General features: G+C 32.7%; 1 protein-coding gene across 5 annotated transcripts in view; it reads right to left on the reverse strand.

Annotated features, from left to right (window-relative positions):
• The window catches only part of LOC142336503 (anoctamin-8-like), a 110,446-nt gene extending 89,586 nt beyond the window's left edge, over positions 1-20,860 (reverse strand). For 3 of the 5 annotated variants that reach the window (XM_075385445.1, XM_075385394.1, XM_075385438.1), the window contains exon 1: positions 20,251-20,859. The gene's annotated coding sequence lies outside the window, so the exon portion shown is untranslated. Of the gene's footprint in view, positions 1-20,250 lie in introns of all 5 variants that reach the window. The other 2 variants (XM_075385421.1, XM_075385430.1) reach the window with 2 other exon arrangements.
• Positions 20,861-25,480: the final 4,620 nt, after the last annotated feature.

Below are 25,480 nucleotides of genomic sequence, written 5' to 3' on the forward strand. Positions count from 1 at the left end.
TATTAGAAAGTGCATTAATATGTCTAGACAACACTATTGCTTGGTTCACATGTAATATAATGCATGGAAATATCATGCGTATATTCTGACATTTAGATACAGTAGAATATGATAAACGGCACCGTTTTGAGGCTAACGTAAAAATATATAGGCCACGTTTGAACTGAAAATTATACATTTGCGCTGGTCCATTAAGCATTTTTTTGTATGGCTTTTTGAACGCTATTCCTAAAATATTAACCAAAAGGCTATATACATTATTTCAATGCATTGGAGCAATAAAAGATTTCCCGCATGAAAAAATTAAACAAAAGAGACAGATTACTGTTAATTTTGATGAGAAACTTCAGCTAAACTATTTTAAAACTTTCAAATATTTAGTGCAATTATTGATTGACGCTTTGGGCAATTTTGGATAAAAAGATAATTCCAAAATTTGGGGCAAGAACACGGAAGAATAAATTTTCCTTGTTTTGTGTTTGTTTCCTCCAACGCCTATTCAAAATCGCACTGCTGGAAATAATTCCCCGAGGAATTATTAGAGACACACAACAACACTGGATTTCATGGTAGGATTAACTTCCCCCTTTTTGTACTTTGATGAGCTACAAAACAATATAAATCGGCAATGTCTTAGCATTCTGGAAATAGATGGTGCTAGGATACAAAAAATTAGAACTAAATATAACCATTATGTTGAAAAGCAGCCGTTGCACAGTTCGTAATTTTTTTTTCAAAAAATCACAAGCCACTCCTATAAGTTTTCAAAATCATCAAAGCTATTAAGGAACAAATAAGGCCGCATGTGTATTAAATCGTTAAGTAGTGGTACATTTTTTTCCCAATTTTCTATTATGCGAGTTTTGATTAGATATTATTGACCCTCTTTCAGCACAAAACATCGTGGTTCAATGACAAAATGCTATTAAAAACTATGCAAAAAAATTTAAAAACTAAGTAAGCTTGCATTGATTACGTAGCGAACGGTATATCTGTTCAAGCAAATTTACTCAAATTTGTCATTGTTGTCCACGATTGCTCTAAACTAAGTGTCAATTAGAAACATATCAAAAGAAGCCAAATTTGTTAGCAATTGGATAAAAAGCCCTTGAATTTCTAATTGCGGAATAGGAACACCAATTGCAATATCTCGCTTTTGTCGATAAGATGGTTTTTAATAAAATCTGATTTCTAAATCTCTAAAAGTATTTACCATAAAAATCGAGAAATGAGTTTTATGTTAATTCATGCCTCTGTAACTGCTGTCCACAAAAGCTTTGAAATGTACGTTCTGCGCCAAACAACCATTTTGAAACCTTATGACTTGAGCCACAAAACTAAACTTATAATATTTATTTGCAAATTTTTAAGTTGGGTTCTGATCACGGTTCAAATTGATAATTAAAAACAGTGAAAAAAAAACAGAAAGTAGTCCCCATTTTAATGGAACTTTTGAACAGTCAAGAAATTCAATTGCCAAGATTTAGCACTAAAAGCACTAAAACAATACTAACGTTTCTTTTTCAGATAAGTTTAGAGGATTTCAAAAACTGCATCGAACCATTAAGAGCAGCTATTGACTGGAACTTCATCAAAATTTTACGCAAATTTCATATTATTTCTTTGTTATTGTTGCCCTGGAAGGTTCGGACTTTTATGGCAGGCTCCGAGACGGCAAGATTTTTGGAATTGAAAATAAAACCGATGAAATCAATACAATCAGAGTAAAAATGAACAATCAAGTAAAATAGCCACCTTTCCTATAATTCCTCGGAAACATAAAATTTTGCAAACAGTGAGTCCGAAGTTCAATCAGTACCTTCTGTTTTAAAAACAATTGAAATGAAATTTTGACTGTCAACTTTTTTATGTTGGAACTGTAGAGAGACAGTTCAGCATTTACGAAGATTTTTTCCATGAGGTCAATTATCTGTAATCCAAGTCATCTGTAATCCAACTCTGACAACCCAATATCCCCGATTCATATTGCTCTATCAAAAAGTTCCACAAAAGGATCTAGTTTTCAATTAGTCGAAATTGAAATCTCATTTGAACGGACTGGTCAAACTAGGTATCCAAAACTCCCATTGACGTTCCAATAATTCATTGTAAAATTCTTGTTCTATTCTACTTAGGGTGTGTTCTTGTTTTCAGGCAATGTGAATAAAAAAAGCATGCCTTTTGATGGTTGTCGGAATTAAAAATTTTCTCAGATTTAATATTGAAACCGATTCTGCTCTGGGGTGGCTATCCTGTCAACTTACCAGATTCGTATTTCTTTTGTTGAGTTGAAGCTTTAAACAGTTTTTAGCGGGTTTTAAACTTCTTCATGTTTCTTCAGATTGAAACGGCCTCATTGCTTTTAGACGTAATTTCATAACTCAGTTTTTTACGCACTGTGATTGCAAATCGAATAAATTTTTTTGAGACCCTGCATTTGCTTTCCAAAAATCCACGATTCGCAAGCCACTGGTAGATTAGGAACGCAGATCAATAATTTTTTTCTATTTTTTTGGGTGTGTTCTTTTGGACAAAAAAAATTAGGCGTTGTGAGTTTCAGATAAGGACTATTTCAGTTTTCAAGTTTATGATTGCATCTCTACTATTTAAACATAAAGATATGCCTCCAAAGGAGCAAAAACAATCCGTCTCCAATTCTCTTCCTCTAAATGAGCGACATTACGGTAGAAGTTTGTGAATTATATGAGCAACAAAAGTCAAATCTTATTTTTGTGCAAAGCAAAGTTTTGTTAGATGCAAAATGTTTGATGGTTGTCGGAGTTAAAACATTTCTCGGATTCAAAATGAATACTGATTCTTCTCTGGAGTGGCTATCCTGTCAATTTACCAGATTCGTATTTCTTTTGTTGAGTTGAAGCTTTTAACATTTTCAAAGCGGGCTTTAAACTTCCTCATGTTTCTTCAGATTGAAACGGTCTCATTGCTTTTAATCTTATTTTTCTATCTCAGTTTCTTACGCACTGTGATTGCAAATTGAGTAAAATGGGACTCTGCATTTGTTTTCCAAAAAATCCATGATTCGCAAACCACTGGTGGAATAGGAATGCAGATCGTTTTAAAGCTACATTAAAATCTGTGTTTCATTTAGTGGTTTCATCGGAAACGCAATTATTTTGTGCACCTAATAATTTGGCTTTTTGACTTCTTGGAGGGTTTGCGCTTCTACGTATGTGATTCATTTTATAGTTACCAAGGTAACGCACACTCAAAATGGACTCCTTAATCCTACCAAGATGCATGAACTTAAACTAAAATACCGAGACCGTTCCATTTACAACCATTGGTAAACAAGTTGCTTGCGTTAAAAAATCATAAAAAAATTGCACTGCTTCGTAATATGTATGACCCTCGTTATTTGTACAAAGTAATAAAAAGATTTGTCTTTTCTGAACTACGGTCAAAGATAATAGAAATTATCACGTATGATTCATATGATTTTTGTGTGGTCACTGAGAAAAAAAACCAAACCGATATGTGAAAATATCAAACTAGAGTTGAATGTGAGTTAGGTGCTGTAAAAGCGTTGAATCTGTAACTTAACTTTTTTACCGTTTATCTTCTCTAAAACAATTACTTAGCGTAATTGGTAATTTTAAATAAATTAGTTTTTATTTTAGCGTTGGTCATACTAAATCTTATTTAATAGGTTTCAGAATGCATAATTTCGCATTTATTTGAGCGCTGATCTTACAAAAATTCAACGCTCAGCTTTTAGCGGTTTTTTTCATAATTTAATGTTTATTTTAGCCTCACTTTAGGGACCATTTCCGCTTTTTACCCAACAGTCCTATCTAACTAGTCTTTTTGTACCCCAAACACGTATTTTTGGCCCTGCGCTTGCTTCGGTTTAGTCAAAATAAATTGGCAGCACCCGTACAAGATTGTATGCACTTTAATTAGCGGTTGTCAAAAAATTTACTGCCATAAAGCCAAACCTATGGAAGGTAAGCTCAAAAATAGTGAAAACACAAGTTGGTATCCATCTGCTTACAAAGTAGACAAATTTGAAGTTCTCTAAATCTGTAAATTTGCTACCTAAATAAATTGGAAACTCTTTTTGTGCATAATTTATTATGTAATTTTCTGAATTGCATTCAAAATGCTATAACAGGTGTAAAAGTAAGTCTTGTTTTCAGGTAACGAAGTCTTGTTTTCAGGTCTTGTTCAAAATTTCCATTCACGTTCCAATAATTCATTGTATAATTCTTGTTCTATTTTTTTGGGTGTGTTCTTGTTTTCAGGCAATGTGCACAAAAAAAAATTATGCGTTTTGAATTTCAGATAAAGACTATTTCAGTTCTCAAGTTTATGATTGCATCTCTACTATTTAAACATAAAGATTTGTCTCCAAAGAAGCAAAAACAGTCCGTCTCCAATTCTCTTCCTCTAAATGAGCGACATTACGGTAGAAGTTTGTGAATTATATGAGCAACAAAAGTCAAATCTTATTTTTGTGCAAAGCAAAGTTTTGTTAGATGCAAAATGTTTGATGGTTGTCGGAGTCAAAACATTTCTCAGATTCAAAATGAATACTGATTCTGCTCTGGAGTGGCTATCCTGTCAAATGACCAGATTCGTATTTCTTTTGTTGAGTTGAATCTTTTAACATTTTCAAAGCAGGCTTTAAACTTCCTCATGTTTCTTCAGATTGAAACGGTCTCTTTGCTTGAAGTCTTATTTTTCTATCTCAGTTTCTTACGCACTGTGATTGCAAATTGAGTAAGTTGGGACTCTGCATTTGTTTTCCAAAAAATCCATGATTCGCAAACACTGGTGGAATAGGAATGCAGATCGTTTTAAAGCTACATTAAAATCTGTGTTTCATTTAGTGGTTTCATCGGAAACGCAATTCTTTTGTGCACCTAATTATTTGGCTTTTTGACTTCTTGGAGGGTTTGCGCTTCCACGTATGTGATTCATTTTATAGTTATCAAGGCAACGCACACTCAAAATGGACTCCTTAATCCTACCAAGATGCATGAACTTAAACTAAAATACCGAGACCGTTCCATTTACAACCATTGGTAAACAAGTTGCTTGCGTTAAAAAATCATAAAAAAATTGCACTGCTTCGTAATATGTATGACCCTCGTTATTTGTACAAAGTAATAAAAAAATTTGTCTTTTCTGAACTACGGTCAAAGATAATAGAAACTATCAGGTATGATTCATTTGATTTTTGTGTGGTCACTGAGAAGAATAAACCAAACCGATATGTGAAAATATCAAACTAGTGTTGAATTTGAGTTAGGGGCTTTAAAAGCGTTGAATTTGTAACTCAACTTTTTTACCGTTTATCGTCTCTAAAATAAATACGTAGCGAAATTGGTAATTTTAAATAAATTAATTTTTATTTTAGCGTTGATATACAAAAATTCAACGCTCAGCTTCTAGCGTTTTTTTTCTTAATTAAACGTTTATTTTAGCCTTCACATTAAGGACCTTTTCCGTTTCTACCCAACAGTCCTATATAACCAGTCTTTTTGTACCCCAAACATGTATTTTTTGGCCCTGCGCTTGCTTCAGTTCAGTCAAAATAATTTGGCAGCACCAGTACAAGATTGTATGGACTTTTATTAGCTGTTGTCAAAAAATTTACTGCCATAAAGCCAAACCTATGGAAGGTAAGCACAAAAATAGTGAAAACACGAGTTGTTATCGATCTGCTTACAAAACAGACAAATTTGAATTACTCTAAATCTGCAAATTTGCTACCTAAAAAAATTGGAAATTCTCTTTGTGCATAATTTATTATGTAATTTTTTGAATTGCATTCAAAATGCTATAACATGTGTAAGAGTAAGTCTTGTTTTAAGGCAACGAAATCTTGTTTTCAGATCTTGTTCAAAACCTCCATTCATGTTCAATTACTTCATTGTATAATTCTTGTTCTATTCTTCTGAGGTTGTGTACTAGTTTTCAGGCAACGCGAATAAAACAATTAGCCAATTTTAGTGTTACATAAGGGATTTTTCAATTTTCACGATTATGATTGCATCTCTACTATTTAAAACATAATTACAATTGCCTACAAGGGAATAAAAACAATCCGTCTTTAATTTTTTTCTCTAAATGAGCGACATTAAAGTAGAACTAAGTTATCGACACTATTCAAGTCTTAATTTTTCGCAAACCAAAAAGTTTTGTTAGATGCAAAATGTTAGATGGTTGTCGGAGTTTAAACATTTCCCATAATTAATAATGAAAATGGTTCTGCTCTGGTTGGCTATCCAGTCAACTTACCAGATCCGTATTTTTCTTGTTGAATTGAAGCTTTTATCATTTTTTAGCAGTCTTTAAACTTCTTCATGTTTCCTCATATTGCAACGTCTCATTGCTTTTAGTCTTGATTTCATAACTCAGTTTCTTACGCGCTGTGATTGATTGCATATAGAGTAGATATTTTGAGACACCTAGGTTTGGTTTTCAAAACGTCAATGATTCGCAAACCACTGGTAGAGTAGGAATGCTGATCATTTTAAAGCTACATTAAAATCTATGTCTTCATTTAGTGGTTTGATCGGAAACGCAATTCCTTTGTGCACTTAATTTTTTGCATTTTTGACTTCTTGGAGGGTTTGCGCCTCTACGTATGTGATAAATTTTATATTTACCAAGATTACGCACACTCAAAATGGACTCCTTAGTCCTACCAAGACGCATGAACTTAAACTAAAATATCGAGACCGTTCCATTTACAGCCATTGGTAAACAATTTAATTGCCTTAAAATATCATAAAAATTGCACTGCTCTCGTAATATGTATGACTCCTGTTAATTGTACAAAATAATAAAAAAATTTGTCTTTACTGAACTACGGTCAAAGAAAATAGAAATTATCACGTATGGTTCATATTATTTTTGTGTGGTCACTGAGTAAAATAAACAGGACCGAGATGTTAAAATATCAAACTAGCGTTGAATTTGAGTTAGGGGCTTTAAAAGCGTTGAATTTGTAACTCAACTTTTTTACCGTTTATCGTCTCTAAAATAAATACGTAGCGAAATTGGTAATTTTAAATAAATTAATTTTTATTTTAGCGTTGATCTACAAAAATTCAACGCTCAGCTTCTAGCGTTTTTTTTCTTAATTTAACGTTTATTTTAGCCTTCACATTAAGGACCTTTTCCGTTTCTACCCAACAGTCCTATATAACCAGTCTTTTTGTACCCCAAACATGTATTTTTTGGCCCTGCGCTTGCTTCAGTTCAGTCAAAATAAATTGGCAGCACCAGTACAAGATTGTATGGACTTTTATTAGCTGTTGTCAAAAAATTTACTGCCATAAAGCCAAACCTATGGAAGGTAAGCACAAAAATAGTGAAAACACGAGTTGTTATCGATCTGCTTACAAAACAGACAAATTTGAATTACTCTAAATCTGTAAATTTGCTACCTAAAAAAATTGGAAATTCTCTTTGTGCATAATTTATTATGTAATTTTTTGAATTGCATTCAAAATGCTATAACATGTGTAAGTGTAAGTCTTGTTTTAAGGCAACGAAATCTTGTTTTCAGATCTTGTTCAAAACCTCCATTCATGTTCAATTACTTCATTGTATAATTCTTGTTCTATTCTTCTGAGGTTGTGTACTAGTTTTCAGGCAACGCGAATAAAACAATTAGCCAATTTTAGTGTTACATAAGGGATTTTTCAATTTTCACGACTATGATTGCATCTCTACTATTTAAAACATAATTACAATTGCCTACAAGGGAATAAAAACAATCCGTCTTTAATTTTCTTTCTCTAAATGAGCGACATTAAAGTAGAACTAAGTTATCGACACTATTTAAGTCTTAATTTTTCGCAAACCAAAAAGTTTTGTTAGATGCAAAATGTTAGATGGTTGTCGGAGTTTAAACATTTCCCATATTTAATAATGAAAATGGTTCTGCTCTGGTTGGCTATCCAGTCAACTTACCAGATCCGTATTTTTCTTGTTGAATTGAAGCTTTAATCATTTTTTAGCAGTCTTTAAACTTCTTCATGTTTCCTCATATTGCAACGTCTCATTGCTTTTAGTCTTGATTTCGTAACTCAGTTTCTTACGCGCTGTGATTGATTGCATATAGAGTAGATATTTTGAGACACCTAGGTTTGGTTTTCAAAACGTCAATGATTCGCAAACCACTGGTAGAGTAGGCATGCTGATCATTTTAAAGCTACATTAAAATCTATGTCTTCATTTAGTGGTTTGATCGGAAACGCAATTCCTTTGTGCACTTAATTTTTTGCATTTTTGACTTCTTGGAGGGTTTGCGCCTCTACGTATGTGATAAATTTTATATTTACCAAGATTACGCACACTCAAAATGGACTCCTTAGTCCTACCAAGACGCATGAACTTAAACTAAAATATCGAGACCGTTCCATTTACAGCCATTGGTAAACAATTTAATTGCCTTAAAAAATCATAAAAATTGCACTGCTCTCGTAATATGTATGACTCCCGTTAATTGTACAAAATAATAAAAAAATTTGTCTTTACTGAACTACGGTCAAAGAAAATAGAAATTATCACGTATGGTTCATATTATTTTTGTGTGGTCACTGAGTAAAATAAACAGGACCGAGATGTTAAAATATCAAACTAGCGTTGAAGTTGAGTTAGGTGCTTTAGAAGCGTTGAATCTGTAACCTGACGTTTTTTTATCGTTTATCTTCCGTAAAATCAATACTTTAGGTCTAGCAGTAGTTTTATATAAATTAGCATTTATTTTAGCGTTGATCTTAAATAAAATCAACGCTCAGCTTTTAGCGTTCTATTACAAGACTTAACGTTTATTTTAGCCTTCATCTTATGGGTCCTTCTGTTTTTTTACTAACCAGTCCCATATAACCAGTCTGTTTGTACCCCCGAATATGCAATTTTTGTCCTTAAGCTTCCTTCAGTTAAGCCAGAATAATTTGCCGGCACCGGTACAAGATTGAATGGATTTTTATTACCAGTGGTCAAAAAATTAATTCCATAAAGCCAAAACTAAGAAAAATAAGCGCAAAAATATTGAAAACACGCGTTGTTATCCGTCTGTTTACAACCGACGCAAATTTGATTTACTTTAGATCTTTAATTTTGCTACAGAAATAATTGTAAATTCTGTTGGTGCACATTTTAATATGCAACTGAATGAATTGCAATCAAAATTCTATAACATGCATAAGTGTAAATTTGTTTTCAGGCAATGTGATAAGAAAAATTAGGCAATTTGAGTTTTGCATTAGGACCTTTTCAATTAGCGAAATCATTATTGCATCTCTAAGGTTTAAAACATAAAAACAGATGCATCCAAGCAAGCAAAAACTATCTCTCTCAATCTTTTTTTTTCTAACTGAGCGACTTTTAAGTAGAAGTACATGATTTATGTGAGTGAGACTTTTCAAATCTTGTTTTTTGGAGATTTTTGTTTGGTGCAGGTTGCAATACAGGTATTTAGTTTTTGTGATATATTTTCTGGGGTAAAAATGAGGAAGCTTTTTCTAGAAAGCAAAATGTTTTTTTGGAAGAAAAAAGTAAGATGGCTGTTGGCGTTTAAACATTTCTTAGAGTTAATATTGAAACTGATTCTGCTTTGCGTTGGCTATCCTGTCAACTTACCAGATTGGTATTTCTTTTGATCAGTTGAAGCTTAAACATTTTGTTTGCGTTCTTTAATCTTCTACATGTTTCCTCAGATTGAAACGGCCTCAATGTTTTTATTCTTGATAGCCTAGCCCTACTCAGTTTTTTACGCCTTATCATTGCAAATCGATAAAAATTTTTTGAGACACCTGCATTCATTTTCCAAAAAAAAATCCTGACTAGCGAACCATTGGTAGATTAGGAAATTCATAGTGTGCACTTAATTAAATGGATTTTTCTCTGTGCACTTAATTAACTGGATTTTTGAATTCTTGAAGAATTTGCTTTTTACGTAGGTGTTTGTTTGCATAGTTAAAAAAAAGCAAAATCAAAATGGACTCCCTAATTCTACAAAAATTCATTAACTCAATCTACAATATCGAGAGCGTTACATTTTCAGCCAATTGGTACACCAGTTGTTTGCGATAAAAACGATACAAAAATGAACTGTTTCTGCTTCATGTATGACTCCTGGTAGCTGTACAAAGTAATAAAAAATTTGCGTCAACTGAAAATCGGTCAAAGATAATACGAATTATCACGAATAAATAATTTGATATCATATACGGAGGAAATTGAACCAATCCGAGATGGGAAATTTTCAAATAATTTGAAATAAATGAATTAGACGGATTGAATGTGTAACTTATTTTATCGTTTAACATCCGTAAAATCAATTCTTAGCTTCTAGCGGTAATTTAACATAATTTAGCCGTTATTTTAGCGCTGATCATACATTAGCTTTATCTTAAAGCCTAATCTCAAGCATTCATAATACGTTATTTGACTTTTTTCACTCTAATCTTAAACAAATTCAACGCGCACCTTTTAGCGTTAATTTAACATAATTTAAGGTCTATTTTAGCCTTCATCTTACCAATCTTTTCTGTTTCTGCCCGGCGGTCCCCATTTAATCTCTCTGTTTGCACCCCCTCCCCATCAAGTATATACTTTTTTGTCCATATGCGTCTTTCACTTAAGTCATAATAAATGGTCGACATTGGTGCAAGATTGGATGGATTTTAATTACTGGTTGTCAAAAAAATTACTGCCATAAAGCCAAACCGCCATAATTACTGCCATAAAGCCATAAAGTCAAAAAAATTACTGCCATTAAGGAAGATAAGCGCAAATATAGTAAAAACACGCATTGTATTTTCTGTCTGTTTACAAAATAAGCATATGTGAAATACTCTAAATATGTTAATTTCAAAAATTCGCTGCATAAATAAATTGTAAATGGTTTGTGCCTAATTGTTCCGACCCACTTCAGTGGGGCAGGAACTATATACTCAAATGGGTTTTTTTGTTCAGTCAAATTTGGCCGATCGATATAATCATCGTAGAGGGTTGTGAGTGGTATCATTAAAAAACCCGTCCAGCTCAGAATAAGGAATTAAAAAGATTTTTTCAATTTCTGCTTTTCATAGGGAGTTATCGAGGTTTAAAGTGAATTTGTGACGTAATTCAGCTGTTTTTATTCAAATTTTTGTTAATTTTGACCTAATTTTCGTCAATTTTGCTGAATTTTTTTCAAATTTTTAACTGTAGTGTTATTGATTTTATCTCTAAAGATAGAGAAGGGTTGCTGAATTCTTCGATCCAAATTTTTTGGCTAAAAATTTGACTTTTTTCTTGAACAAATTTGCTTTTTTAGCCCAATTGTTTTAAATTTGCTGGGAGTAGATACCATAAAACCGCTGACGTATTATTTTTAAGCTAAAAACCCGCTGTTCTATACCCGCTGGCTTTAAAAGTCTCCTGGAATTATTATTTCGCCAGTCTTTTGCAAATTAAAACTCGATAATTACACAAATTGCAATTATATTTTTGACAACCTGAAAAATTTTGTTGAAAAAATGATCTGTTTCACAACCATTCGAACAAATGAGTAATTTGTTAGATTGTGCAGTAACACATGGGCTTATCTTTATCTCGTCATGGATCCTAACAAGAAATGTTTTTCTAGATTTTAGTGGGGCGCAATTTTTTTTTCGAAATATTTCCGCTAGGAAGAGGTTTTTATGTAAACTTTTTTTACTTACAAAAAATTCAGATCAGGGCTTAATGAATGACAGATACCATTTAAAAAAAAACAAAGAGCAACGGGATTAAATTACGGTTTCAGAATAAGCTCATGGTTTTAGTGGTTCTGACCAATTGTTTTCGTAGAAAATTTTTAAATTTTTTTCTTGAATTTTGCTTTTATTTGTTATATTTTTGTAGTCCAACAGCTTATTGTCAACATTCAAAGATGCAGTTACTTTTTAGGAGTTATAAATGAATCTAGACAAATCTTTCAGTTGTTATATAATGTTTGTTTTAACTTTGAATATAATTGTTTTAAGAAAATATCGGTTAATTTTTGAACTTTGCCACTTTTTTTATCTTATTTCTCTTATCTTTGGTTGCAAACTCAGTTAAAAAAAGCAAAAACCAATTTCTTGTTGGCCATATTTTAATGTTCGTAATGGTTTTATGTTGAATTATTGGTCTCTATTTTTGTACAACGCGTTTTCAAATTTTTTTCATTTTGAGCATTAATGCATATTTTTTGTGTTCATTTCGTTGCCTTGTCAAATTATCATAATATTCGCAAGACCAACTGAGGCAAATGCATATCGTTGGGAACAAAGCGTATATGGATATGGTAATTGTTTTATCTATATAGTTTACACTTTTTGGGCTGAGACAGTTATCTCGCAAAATTTCATTGGTTTTTTTTCCTTTTTGACTATGTTTGTCTTTTTTTGATTTTGTACGCCATATACCTGATAACGGTAGGTCTCAATTGCTTCCTTAGGACGTATAACTCAACCTAGTTAAAGATTTCAGTTTATAGCTGTTTGTTTTAATGACATTAAAAATGAATTAGGAAAAACTTTTTTTTGAACTGTATAATTTTTGCTTTCATTTTCGTAACCATGTAACTCATTCTCACTAATTAAAAATCCCAATTACTTTTGTTGATTCATAACATCTTTTTGCGCTTGGTTATACGTTGTGACATATGGCTTCGACCATAGATTTCACAAAATTTTTCGAGATTTCTAAACTGTTAAATTTTTGGCTCATAGTCCTTTTTTAAGGAAATGATGTTAAAATGAACCATGTTAAAATGTCTGTTGATGCTAAAATGAAACAAAAGTGACAATTTACGGTTCTTGCAGGTATGATCTTATAATTATAGTGCCTCAAAGAGTGTAATCTCGTAAATTTTTTTGAAGTTTTGGCTTCTTTATTTATTCGCTGTTTTGTAGGGTCGTGACTTATTCTCTTTATTTACATCCGGAGCATCTGGAGTATCACAACCTAATTCAACGCTGTCTGTTGAAATTTTAAGTCTGTTATAAAATTTGAAAATATTTGTTTTCAAAAATATATTCTGGTTTTTGAGCTTCATCATTTTTTTAAAACGTTTTTTGGTTGATTTGTAGCTCAGTCTCTGTAAACACAGGTCACAACAAGTTTCCATTGAGCAGTATTTTTATATCTATGAAAGTTTCAGCTTCAAACGCTTGTTTGGAGATTTCATAAAAATTTTTGAGATTTTTTTTATATTTGTAAATTTTATAGGTTTTTTGTTTTCTTTTTAATTTATAACATTAATCGTAGGTTCCATTGGCTTTGTAATTAATCGCAATTAAACATTGGATAATGACATGTCTTAATTGCTTCCTATGGAGATATAAACGAGCATTTTAGTAATTTCAGTTGATATATAATGACCTTATTAATGGCAAAATAATTGTTTTCAAAATTGAAACGTATTTTTGAACTTCGCTCCGCGTTGCTCTTTTTGATCAACCAGTGAACCAGTCGCATTGAGGACAGGCGTCCTATCTTTTCGAATGGAGTATAAGTCAAATTGTTTTGTTTAAGTTTTATCTGATGCGAGTTTGATTTTGTTATGATTTTATTTATTATAGCCACCGATTTTTGGTGGTCGTAAACAATGTTTGTTGTTTGATATTTCTTATTGTCCTTTCTAGTTGTCCTATTAACAACAACGTTCATCGGTCCTCTAGGGTGGCTTTATTGTATGCCATTGTTTGTTTATATAATGATATGTATGTTGTTGAAGGTTTTCTAACTCTTCATCATTTGGTAGCCAATTAACTCAAGAATGTGGATGAGCGGGGTCGGAACCTTATGTGCGTACGCACATTACCGAGTCGCCTTGTTGTATATGTAATTGTTTGAAATGCAAAAAATATTCTATAACATGTGTAAGTGGGAGGGTCCAAATTGACGTGAGAGGACAAAAACAGAAAAGATCCCATGTTACCTAAAAACATTGCGTAGCTTTAACCGTTCAACTTACAAAAATTGGTGTCTAATGTTGCGTTGATTTTATTTATTTTCAACATTTAATCTTCACTATATTTGCGGCTGCTTTTAGCCAATAATCGATGCCATGGACAATTGTTGGAATGGAGTCTCATCAGCCTGTGTAAGCTCCATCAGTTTTTGGTTTTTACTGAAGAAAATTAATAATTTAAGTTATTTAAGTTACGTGTAGAGCATACTATGTCAGATTTCGAGTCTGAACGACAAATTGTTTGTTGGGAGAGTCCGGGGATTACATATGTTCTTGTGTAAAAGTTATTTATGCGTTCATCGGTGCTAATTTTGCATAAATACGCAATTTATCACTTTTATCTTACAAACTTACGCGTTTTTTTTGCGTAAGCCGTATACAATTAAGCGGTAAAATTTAGCTTATCTTAAATTTATTTACTTTCTATGTTGTAAACCACTATTATGTGCTTTTTTCAGAAGTATGCTTGAAAATGGCAAAATGGGATGGGTGATGTAGCTAGTGGTTTTGTTGAGGGATAATGCATTGCCAAACATCAACACATTCAAAGGATTCATTGCAATGTTAGATACGTGGTGTTACAAACCGACTTTTAAAGAATGCAGTTCTTACGAATATTAAAGGATTGTGGCACGAAGGTGATAGAATAGATGGTAAGCATGCAGGAGGACAGGGGGTTCGAGTCTGAGAGACAGAGGTCTAAACGTTGAAACTACGTGATATCTACGCTTGGAAACGTTAGAATTCTGTAACGTCTACAATTGGAAACGCAAACGCTAGCGTTGACTGTTCAACATATTCACCCCAAAACTACACAAGAATTGCATTTAAAATTTCACCTTTGAAACGCTATTTACCCCTTATCTTTTAACATGTTTTCGCACAAATCTATCTGCCCGCAAATCTGGGCATTCGTGTATAGCAACCGGGAAGTCTTGAAGTCATTCAACTCATTTAAATTTCACGACAATTATGATCAAATGTGACCTTCCATGATTTCGAGTAAAATGGAAGACCGTTAGACTTAGGACATAATATGATTCAATTTTTGTAAATATGTGGCTGTGAAGCTTTTTTCGCTAGTTAAACTAATTGTTAGGAACAAGAAAGACGACAAACACGATCATTTAGGAACCTACTCATTAAACCAAACAATTTTTTTGTTATAAATTTTTCGGTGGTTATGAGAAAGACTTGACTATTGCACAAAATGTTTGCTGCTCGAAACAGTTGTGATCCACAGTTGTGATCCACATTTTCTCATAAAATAACTTTTTAGGTTGTTAGCCTATTTGCGATCATAAGAACACTAAAAAAGTGCTCCAGCTACATCCCCAAGTGCAGTTTTTGAGGTTTCTTCAGTTACCGATGAGAGATTTTTATGAAGTGTTTGCTGTCAAATTAGCCTGATTGGCAAAGTAACGTTTGCATCTTTTCAAAATGTTTTAAAATGTTAATGGAAGCATGTTGAGCCGACCTGTCACGCAAACACGCACATCACTGTTGGGAGCTTCGGTTAAAATAAAAAGCAGCTATTGAACAATTTCTTTAACTTTGCAACTCCTTTGTTTTACTTGAATATAAAAACTTTTTCTATACTTTTGAAATGATAAATTTAAAAGTAAAAAATTAATCCATGATGTCTCTAATGGAAAGCACTGATTAATATAGCGAAGGGCTTTGATAATGAAAATATCTATATATACAGATCAGGGTCGCCGTTAATAAAAAAATTAATATAATTAAATAGTTAAAGTTTAATAAAGTGTAAAATTAGCCGATACCCAGGTTGAGGTCGCTCTCGAAATCGCCTCTGATCAGACCGTCCCAGACAAGTGGGACCTCTGATCAGACCGTCCCAGACCGAAGTGACCTCTGATCAGACGAGAATGCGCTCGAAGATCATTGTGCGCTCGAAGCCGCCTCTGATCAGGCGAGTTCCAGACCAAAGTGACCCCTGATCAGACAAGTTCCAGACCATTGTCCAGACGAGTTCCAGACCATTGTCCAGACTAAAGTGCGTTCGAAATAGTCTGATCAGAGAATGATTTTAAACATGAACAAATCTCTCAATATCGTTATAATATATTCATTTCATCTATCATTTTATCAATCTTATATTCAACTAACAAAAAACCAATCCTGAAAGTATTGTTAATGAAAGTAAATCGAAAAAAAAAAGATCAATAAAAATTACTGAGTATGCCATATTTTTATGCTTTTAACTGAAAAATTGAACTTAGACAGCTCTGCATAAAAACGTCTTGATCTACTTTAATTCAAAATCTTTTCTTGAGGGGACCGGCAGTTGTTATCAGCTGGACCCCTTGGTTCTGATCAAATCCATCAGATTTTCAGATGATGTTCCGATCAGAATGCTGTTTTATTGTTGTCTCTTACCCGAGACAACAAAAGTCAGTAAGAAAACAAAAAAAACTTGAAAAAAATGTCGCTCGGATTGTTCTCTGGTCAGACTAGTGTGCGCTCGAATCGGCCTCTGATCAGACTTGTGTGCGCTTGAAACTGCCTCTGATCAGACCGTCCCAGACCAAATTGACCTCTGATCAGACCGTCCCAGAACAAAGTGGCCTCTGATCAGGCAAGTTCCAGACCATTGTCCAGACAAAAGTGCGCTCGAAGCCTTTTCCAGACCATGTAATTCGAGCGCACCGGGAACATGTGTGCGCTCGAAACTTGTCTGATCAGGGGTCACTTCGGTCTGGCCACCTCGACCTGGGTAGTGAAAAGTTCCGAATTATTTTGGTCGCAAAATCAGTTCCCACAATATGCGTTCCATATAAATTTCTGCTATATTGATTCAACGAACACTTACTCTTAAATAAATAAGTGGAAAAAATACTTGCGTAGATAAGGAACAGAGCTTAGGCAGAAACAATCTATCATTATTTACTATAACAAGAAAGGAAAATAACCGTAAATGGCAATTTCCTCTCGTTTTCGTTTAAACTCCAATCGCTTGGAAATTCATTGAAATAATTCGCAGAGGATAATTCGATGTTTTGGTGTCTACATAAATAAATGCAGACAAAATATTCTCAAGATTGATAATCCTTAGCGGTCAGTTTAAGGCGGAAAGTCGAAATTTCCAGATAAAGCAGCCACAAAAACAGTCCGAAAAAACAATCCCCGCACCAAAGTTGCGCATGCGATAAAAAAACGTCGCACAATAAAACAGTAAGATTAGCAGTGATCAAATTTGTTCAACGAATCTTATAATTAAAACACCCAACGTCCGGATTCGCAAGCTGGGAGAAGTGGATATTTGTTCCAACCCAGCAAAATTTGTTTGGGGTCATGAACTTCATACCAGCTCGAATTTTTTGTTCAGCTAATTTTAGCGGATCAATATTTTGCCGAGAAATACAATATAGGTATCTTTGAACAGCTCTTGTAAAACGGATAGATCGACAAAGACATTTTTTCAAGTTCTATGAAAACATGAGTTTGAAATTTGAATAACGGCCAAATTCTTAGTTTCTTTAGTCTCCTTATACTTTTTATAGATATTTTAGATGCAAAATGAGACAAATTAATTGATTCAGAAAACAAGAAAAAATTTTCAGAGTCTAGACATCTCATTATATCATATACTTTTGATAAATCAAATATTTCGAATATTTCCATCTTCTGAACTATTCATTAATATATGCTGAGGTACTTCTTATAACTATGATACAGTAAACAGTGCTAACTTTCTTCTAACATATTTTTCTTTTTTGCATGATTATGAATCAGCAGTTTTCAAGTGAGTGGGAAAAAATAGCAAACATTGAACAAAAATGTGCCAAAAGATTTTCGCGTTGCTTCATACCAAAAGTATTATAATGACACAGTGCGCTGTCCTATAACAGAAAAAAGCCTTCCAGCAATTCCAGAAAAATCAGACCCATGTTTTATTTTATATGCGGCACTGTCACGTTTTTTTAGATAAACTAAAGAAAAATAGCTCAAATTTATATTTTAGACTCACAGTTTGCCATTGAAAAAAAATTAGATATCTGATGTTCTCATCAGCTTGAAACTAGATAACTTGATGAAGGAACCTAGACAATCTCTAAAAATTAGAAATTTCTAAACTAGACATTTTGGTTAATGTTGAAACATAATGTTCTCATTTTCCATCAGTCCAAACTTTTAGAATTACTTTTGAAAAATTTCCATTTGAAAGCATTGTCTAATTTCACTTTTTATAATGAGTACCAGTATAACAAAAACAAGCAGCGTTTGTTTCTACTAATAATCGCAAATGTTTCAGAGCCCTGCCCTTGTATATGAAATTAAATTGGGAAATATTTTGGGAAAATTTTATACCTTTTTTCAATATTTATTAGACTTTTTGCCACTCTTGGGCAAACAATAAAAATATAATATATTTATCCTCTGTTGGTTGGTTTGAACCACAAACAATTAGTTTCAAGCGTTTAAAATCTTCAAAAAACATATTCAACCGTAACCGAAGATCTGAACTAATTTGCTTCTCTTTCTATTTCTGTTTTTCCAGTCAATACCTTATGACTACGTTATTACAATACGTTATTACCAATAACCTATTAGCCTATTAAAAAACGCTCCGGCTCTTCCTAACACAGATTTCTGTCTTCAGATTTTTAAGACCTATTCTAAACAACAAATTTTGTTTTGCGAATTATACTTTCAAAAAAAAGATTTTCAGTAAAAAGTAACTTTGAATGTGAAAAACTCTTAGATTTCAATTGTTTAACGACTTGTTCCATTAAAACCGACGGAATCAATAACTCTAGAAGCAAGCGGCACATTATAACTTAAAAAGTCACTGATCATTTTTCAATTTTTTAAGAAGCGTAGCCTAAGATGCTTAAGAAAATCATTACTTATAGATTTTAGTTTTGATACATCTTTCTCCAACTCAATTAAATGCGGTAGAGGAGAGTTGATATGGTTCATATGAGTAGTATCATTCATAAGTATGTCCGCTTTATTGAAAGTCCATGAGTGTTTTGCTTTTTTACTATGATGATTCAAAGATTAGTATTTTATTTTTAGAAATCGCATAAAATTGTAAATATGTTGAAACTCCACTGTTCTAAGCGATTTTCGTTTTTTTTTTCAAAGTGCAACAGCTGTTGTGCTGATCAATAGAAGATTAACATACAAAAGTAACCAGAATTCGTGACTTTTTTGGCTTTTTTTGAAATTTCTCCAGGTTTCGATAGCTTAGTGTCAAAAAATTAAAATATAGGAGCTAAATTTCAATCATCAGGTTCCACAAAAAAGCTTAAGATAATATCTCCATTTGAATAAAGTGAACAGCTGAAAACCAATGTCGACTCCAATACGTATAAAAACACATTTTAATGAGGTTGTGAAACTATAGCTTTGCTTTCACTAAACACTACACTGTTTAATCTGAAAATAATTTTATACAGAAAATGTTTTCGTAATCTGAAGAAAAATTCTTCTTCTGTCTTTCTAACAATCCAAAAGAGGGAATGTCTATGTTTATGCAAATGATCAAGTAGATAGCAGTGTTGTTATCTAATTGCTTCGACCCGTTTTGATTTCTTTTTTCAGAAGTTATTGAAAAATTTTGTCTTACTGGTTTTTGAACTATTTTGTTCACAATACAGAAATCAAACGGAAAAATATAATTTTTGTATAACCACAAGAAGGTTGAGCGGGAACTCACGCCTGAAATTGTTTCGTACAAACCAGTCACGCAAAATCTGAACAGATACAATCAATTTTAGTATTTGTTCAGATTAGAGAGTTGACTTATGACCAATCAATTCTATCCCTTCAAGACTTTCTGTAGCAAGTTCAGGAATAACAAATTGTCTATAGGTACATTTTGCAGCAGTAAAACCTATTATAAGTCAAAATTGAAGACATTTAAAAAGTTCAGCACCTGAGAAAAATATTGTGCGATCGATTCGGGGGACGAAAATGAACATGTTGCTTACTATAACCCGTCTTTGAATATTTAGCAATATCTTCTAATGAGTTACAGGATACTAAGCAAAAGTGTCGAGCAAAAAATTGTAAATTATAGCGGTTAAATATTTTCTTCACATTTACCGTTATTTACCTACAAAAATTTGCCGACGTTCTTACATTTTCAGCAAAGATTTGGCCCCGCGGCCCGTGCTGTACCCTCAGGTTTAACCATGCAAGTTTATCCTATCAATTGAGTGTAAATGAATAATTAATTGTCACAATACCTGTTGTCAAAATTCAGTAAGCAGGCAATCTAGCTATAGTAATGTTTTCACAGAAACCTGACTAACCGTCTCAGCATTCCATAGAAATTACACAGCAGGTTTCTATACACACTGTAATACTGGAAATTTCCTGATATTGGACAAAATGCGGCAGCGATGAATGGATGTGCAAATTAAATTTAATTTCAAGTTTAGCAGACAATAGAAGGAATAAAAGCTGCCTTAGAAATATCTCAATTTGAATAAAACGTATATATGCAGTGACAAAATAAAAAATACGTATATTACTAGTGTTCAACGCTTTTCGCTTTTTGCTGAACAGTGTGATAAAACTTCACATGTAATGCTAGATATGTACTACCATAAGTTATATACAGTTCAGTTAATCTAGTTTAAGCGCTTTCTTCAATTATGTTTGAAACATCATCTTGTAATGCTTTTTCAAAAAACATTCGCGTAGGTTGGTCGGGTAAAAATTGAAAACGTCGCCTGCGTAATATTTTACAGAAGAATAGTGACAGCAGTCAACACGATGAGTCAATACCTTATTACTACGTTATTACAATACGTTATTACCAATAACTTATTAGCCTATTAAAAAAATGCTCCGGCTCTTCCTAACACAGATTTCTAACTTCAGTTTTTTAAAACCTATTCTAAACAACAAATTTTGTTTTGCGAAGTATACTTTCAAAAAAAGATTTTCAGTAAAAAAAAATTGTGAATGTGAAAAACTCTTAGATTTCAATTGTTTAACGTCTTGTTCCATTAAAACCGGCAAAATCAATAACTCTAGAAGCAAGCGGCACATTATAACTTAAAAAGTCACTGAACAGTTTTCCACTTTTTAGGAAGCATGGCTGCGCTTAAAAGCGTAGCCTAAGATGCTTAAGGAAATCAATACTTATAAATTTTAGTTTTGATACATCTTTCTCCAACTCAATTGAATGCGGTAGAGGAGAGTTGATATGGTTCATTTGAGTAGTATCATTCAAAAGTATGTCAGCAATATTGAAAGTCTATGAGTGTTTTGCTTTTTTACTATGATGATTCAAAGATTAGTATTTTATTTTTTGAAATCGCATAAAGTTGTTAATATGTTGAAACTCCACTGTTCTAAGCGAAAAAACATGCGCGTAGGTTGGTTGGGTAAACATTGAAAACATCGCCTGCGTAATACTTTACAGAAAAATAGTGAAAACTCCATGTTTTAATCCTGAAGCAAAAATGGAGCTAATGAACTTTTTAGTTGCCAAAAAATGCGTAGGAGCTATACTTTCTGGGAAACTCTTCTGGGTATAAGCCGTCATAAAACCAGTAAGGCAAAACAGGGGACCATTTTTTTTGCCCAAAAGCGCATCATAATTATCATAAAGAAATCCAGGTGTTGACATTTCTTGCACAGCAAAAACATCCAAAAGACTTGACACATAACATGGGTAACCCTTCAGGAAAAACGTACCCTTTGCTCAAATTCTTTCATGTTTTATTAACTTGATAGAAAATTAATTTCCTACGCATGGTAAAACTTTTCCGATGCATGGAAGTCATCCGTAAATTTTGTACTCCAGAACAGAACAGTGAAATACGAGTAAAAGTAATTTGACTTAATTTGAAATATAACGTAATTCATTTTTCGTTGATTTATTGGCTAAAAAGCCAACGTTTTTCCTTCATAAGAAACTACCATCTTTCAACTAACACCTGATTGTTCTAAATATGATAAATTAGACCAAATAGAAATTGCTAGCCTATCCGTAGTTTCGCTATTCATTGGAGTAAACGATTGAACTTGCTGGGCTTTTTGTCTTAAGAAATGACCATTTTCTGTGAATTTTGATATAATTATTTTTTTCCAATGTTAATCAGTAATTTTTTAATACTTGCTAGCAGTCTCCTCAAAAGGTAAAGAGCTCAGCGTAAACAAGTGAATCAAAATATTAGGTTATCAAATGCGCATCTGTAAAAGACATTCACCAAAAGTATATAAACTTTAAGATCATTTTGGAAGAAAGACGACTACGTTATCGAAGTAAAATTAGTACAGAAGCCGAAAGTTATCCTATTCTAAGGTCTTAGAGCGATATTTAGATGAAGACAAAGTCCAACAAAGATGGACAGAGCTGGCAATGCTGTGGAGACCTCAACGCAAAAGACACAAATATATACAAGACAAAGCATCAGGGAGGCTGGAGACAAAGAAATTCGGTTCAATCTCCATTCCAAAAAAACAGAAACTTGATTCCGCAAATCGAACACTTCCTAAAGGTCAAACTCGAAAGCGTCCCGGAAACATTTTATTTAAATAGAACGTTATTATAAATGTATGTACAATCAAGCTCAATCAATTTAAGAGGCATTTAAATAAATTGACGAAAGGTAAGAAAAAGGGCAGTCGCAACAGTTAATATCCGAATTTTAAAAAAACAAAATTGTAGAAATTAGAAAACATGTATATTACTAGAGTGTTCAACGCTTTTCGCTTTTTGCTGAACAGTGTGAAAAACTTCACATGTAATCGGATTCTCATCATCTTGTAATGCTTTTTCAAAAAACATGCGCGTAGGTTGGTTGGGTAAACATTGAAAACATCGCCTGCGTAATACTTTACAGAAAAATAGTGAAAACTCCATGTTTTAATCCTGAAGCAAAAATGGAGCTAATGAACTTTTTAGTTGCCAAAAAATGCGTAGGAGCTATACTTTCTGGGAAACTCTTCTGGGTATAAGCCGTCATAAAACCAGTAAGGCAAAACAGGGGACCATTTTTTTTGCCCAAAAGCGCATCATAATTATCATAAAGAAATCCAGGTGTTGACATTTCTTGCACAGCAAAAACATCCAAAAGACTTGACACATAACATGGGTAACCCTTCAGGAAAAACGTACCCTTTGCTCAAATTCTTTCATGTTTTATTAACTTGATAGAAAATTAATTTCCTACGCATGGTAAAACTTTTCCGATGCATGGAAGTCATCCGTAAATTTTGTACTCCAGAACAGAACAGTGAAATACGAGTAAAAGTAATTTGACTTAATTTGAAATATAACGTAATTCATTTTTCGTTGATTTATTGGCTAAAAAGCCAACGTTTTTCCTTCATAAGAAACTACCATCTTTCAACTAACACCTGATTGTTCTAAATATGATAAATTAGACCAAATAGAAATTGCTAGCCTATCCGTAGTTTCGCTATTCATTGGAGTAAACGATTGAACTTGCTGGGCTTTTTGTCTTAAGAAATGACCATTTTCTGTGAATTTTGATATAATTATTTTTTTCCAATGTTAATCAGTAATTTTTTAATACTTGCTAGCAGTCTCCTCAAAAGGTAAAGAGCTCAGCGTAAACAAGTGAATCAAAATATTAGGTTATCAAATGCGCATCTGTAAAAGACATTCACCAAAAGTATATAAACTTTAAGATCATTTTGGAAGAAAGACGACTACGTTATCGAAGTAAAGTTAGTACAGAAGCCGAAAGTTATCCTAAACTCTTCTGGGTATAAGCCGTCATAAAACCAGTAAGGCAAAACAGGGGACCATTTTTTTTGCCCAAAAGCGCATCATAATTATCATAAAGAAATCCAGGTGTTGACATTTCTTGCACAGCAAAAACATATAAAAGAATTGACAAATAATATGGGTAACCCTTCAGCAAAAACGTACGTTTTTCTCCAATACTTCCTTGTTTTCTTAACTTTATAGAAAATTAACTTCTCACGCATGGCAAAGTTTTTCCGATGCATGGAAATCAACCGTTTTTCGTAGATTTATTGGCTAAAAAAGTCAACGTTTGTTCTCCATAAGAAACAACAATCTTTTTAAAAATGTGAACTACAATTTGATTTTTTGTAAACATGATAAATTACCAAACATAAATCTCTATCCTATCAGTAGTTTCGCTATTCACTGGAGTCAACAATTAATTTTTCCGCGCTTTTTGTTTCTAGAAATGATCATCCCAATAATCGACCTTGAAAAATTATCTTTTTGGGAATTCTAATATTATCCAGTAGTGTGAATTCCAATACTATGCTTTCACAGGAAGTGATTGAGAATCGTCATTAACTAGCATATTCCATACGACCCCATAAGGAGCAAAAATACCGAAATGACCAAATTAATTTTTGCAAGAGAACAGTGTTGAAGCTGATAAAATCATAATGGTTTCTATCAAAACTTATAAAAAAGATTAATTGCAGCTGCATGCAATGAATGATATGATGTGCAAACTGGTATTCATAAGACTAAGTAAAAAAGAAACACAAAAACAGAAAAAGCAAAAATATAAATTACGTTTACTTTTTTTGAAAACAGTATATTTCAAAGCCATGAAAACCATTAGCTGTCAACTGAGATTTTTTTTCAATAGTTTTTAAATGCGTTCACAGAAAGCAATTAAGACGTCAATATGCGGAAAATGTAATAAGTTTACTAAATGAACCGCAAATAAAGACAAGAATTCGAAATTCAAACAAATTTTGGGGGAAAATGTTGTCGAAGCCGTTGAGTCCACAATCTATTGATTAAAATTATTAGCTAATTGCCCCTGAGCTCTCTTTCAACACGAATAATGTGATATAACAATTCTCGTTAATGTCATTAAGCAACCAGGTACAAAAAAAGAATATGAAAATATTCAAATATCCAGAGATCAACAAAATTAGTTTTGAAACTCGTAATATCAAAATCAAAAAACATTTAATAATTAACAAAGCATTAAACTGCAATCCTTAATAAATTATTTTGCATCAAGAAAACGCCTGGTCTGTGATGAGACTAAGCTACAAGTTGGTTCATGAAAATTTGACTCAAAAAGGGAAAAACTCAAAATTTCAGTTTTTAGTATTGGAAAACCTGCAAAATTTTGTGTCAGGACACTCTAACAGGACGCTTTCGTAAAATGGTGTTTTTTTGGAGTTTCCAAAGATTCATAGACTGTGACAGCATTTTCTTTGTGTATTTTTTTGCAAATTTATACAAAATAGGCTACAGATGCAAATTTGCTGTCAATTTTGATTTAAAAAAATTAATGAATTTTAAGGTTAACTTCGAAAACCCAAAGTTTTAGCCAATAACATGGATCAAACACATCAGTAACACTTATACATCTTTAACTCTAAAACCAATTTTTTTTTACAATTTTTATAAAATATTAGCACAATTGACAATAATTTTTAGCACGAACACTGAAAATGTGAACAGACAATCATTCAAAGAAATCAGTCAAATGTTCACAAAACACTTAGACCTCGATAGCATGCGCAAAAAAACGAAATGAAAAAAGTTTTTAA

Source organism: Convolutriloba macropyga, chromosome 1, assembly GCF_964194025.1.
Source record: "Convolutriloba macropyga chromosome 1, txConMacr16.3, whole genome shotgun sequence".
Taxonomy (NCBI): domain Eukaryota; kingdom Metazoa; phylum Xenacoelomorpha; order Acoela; family Convolutidae; genus Convolutriloba; species Convolutriloba macropyga.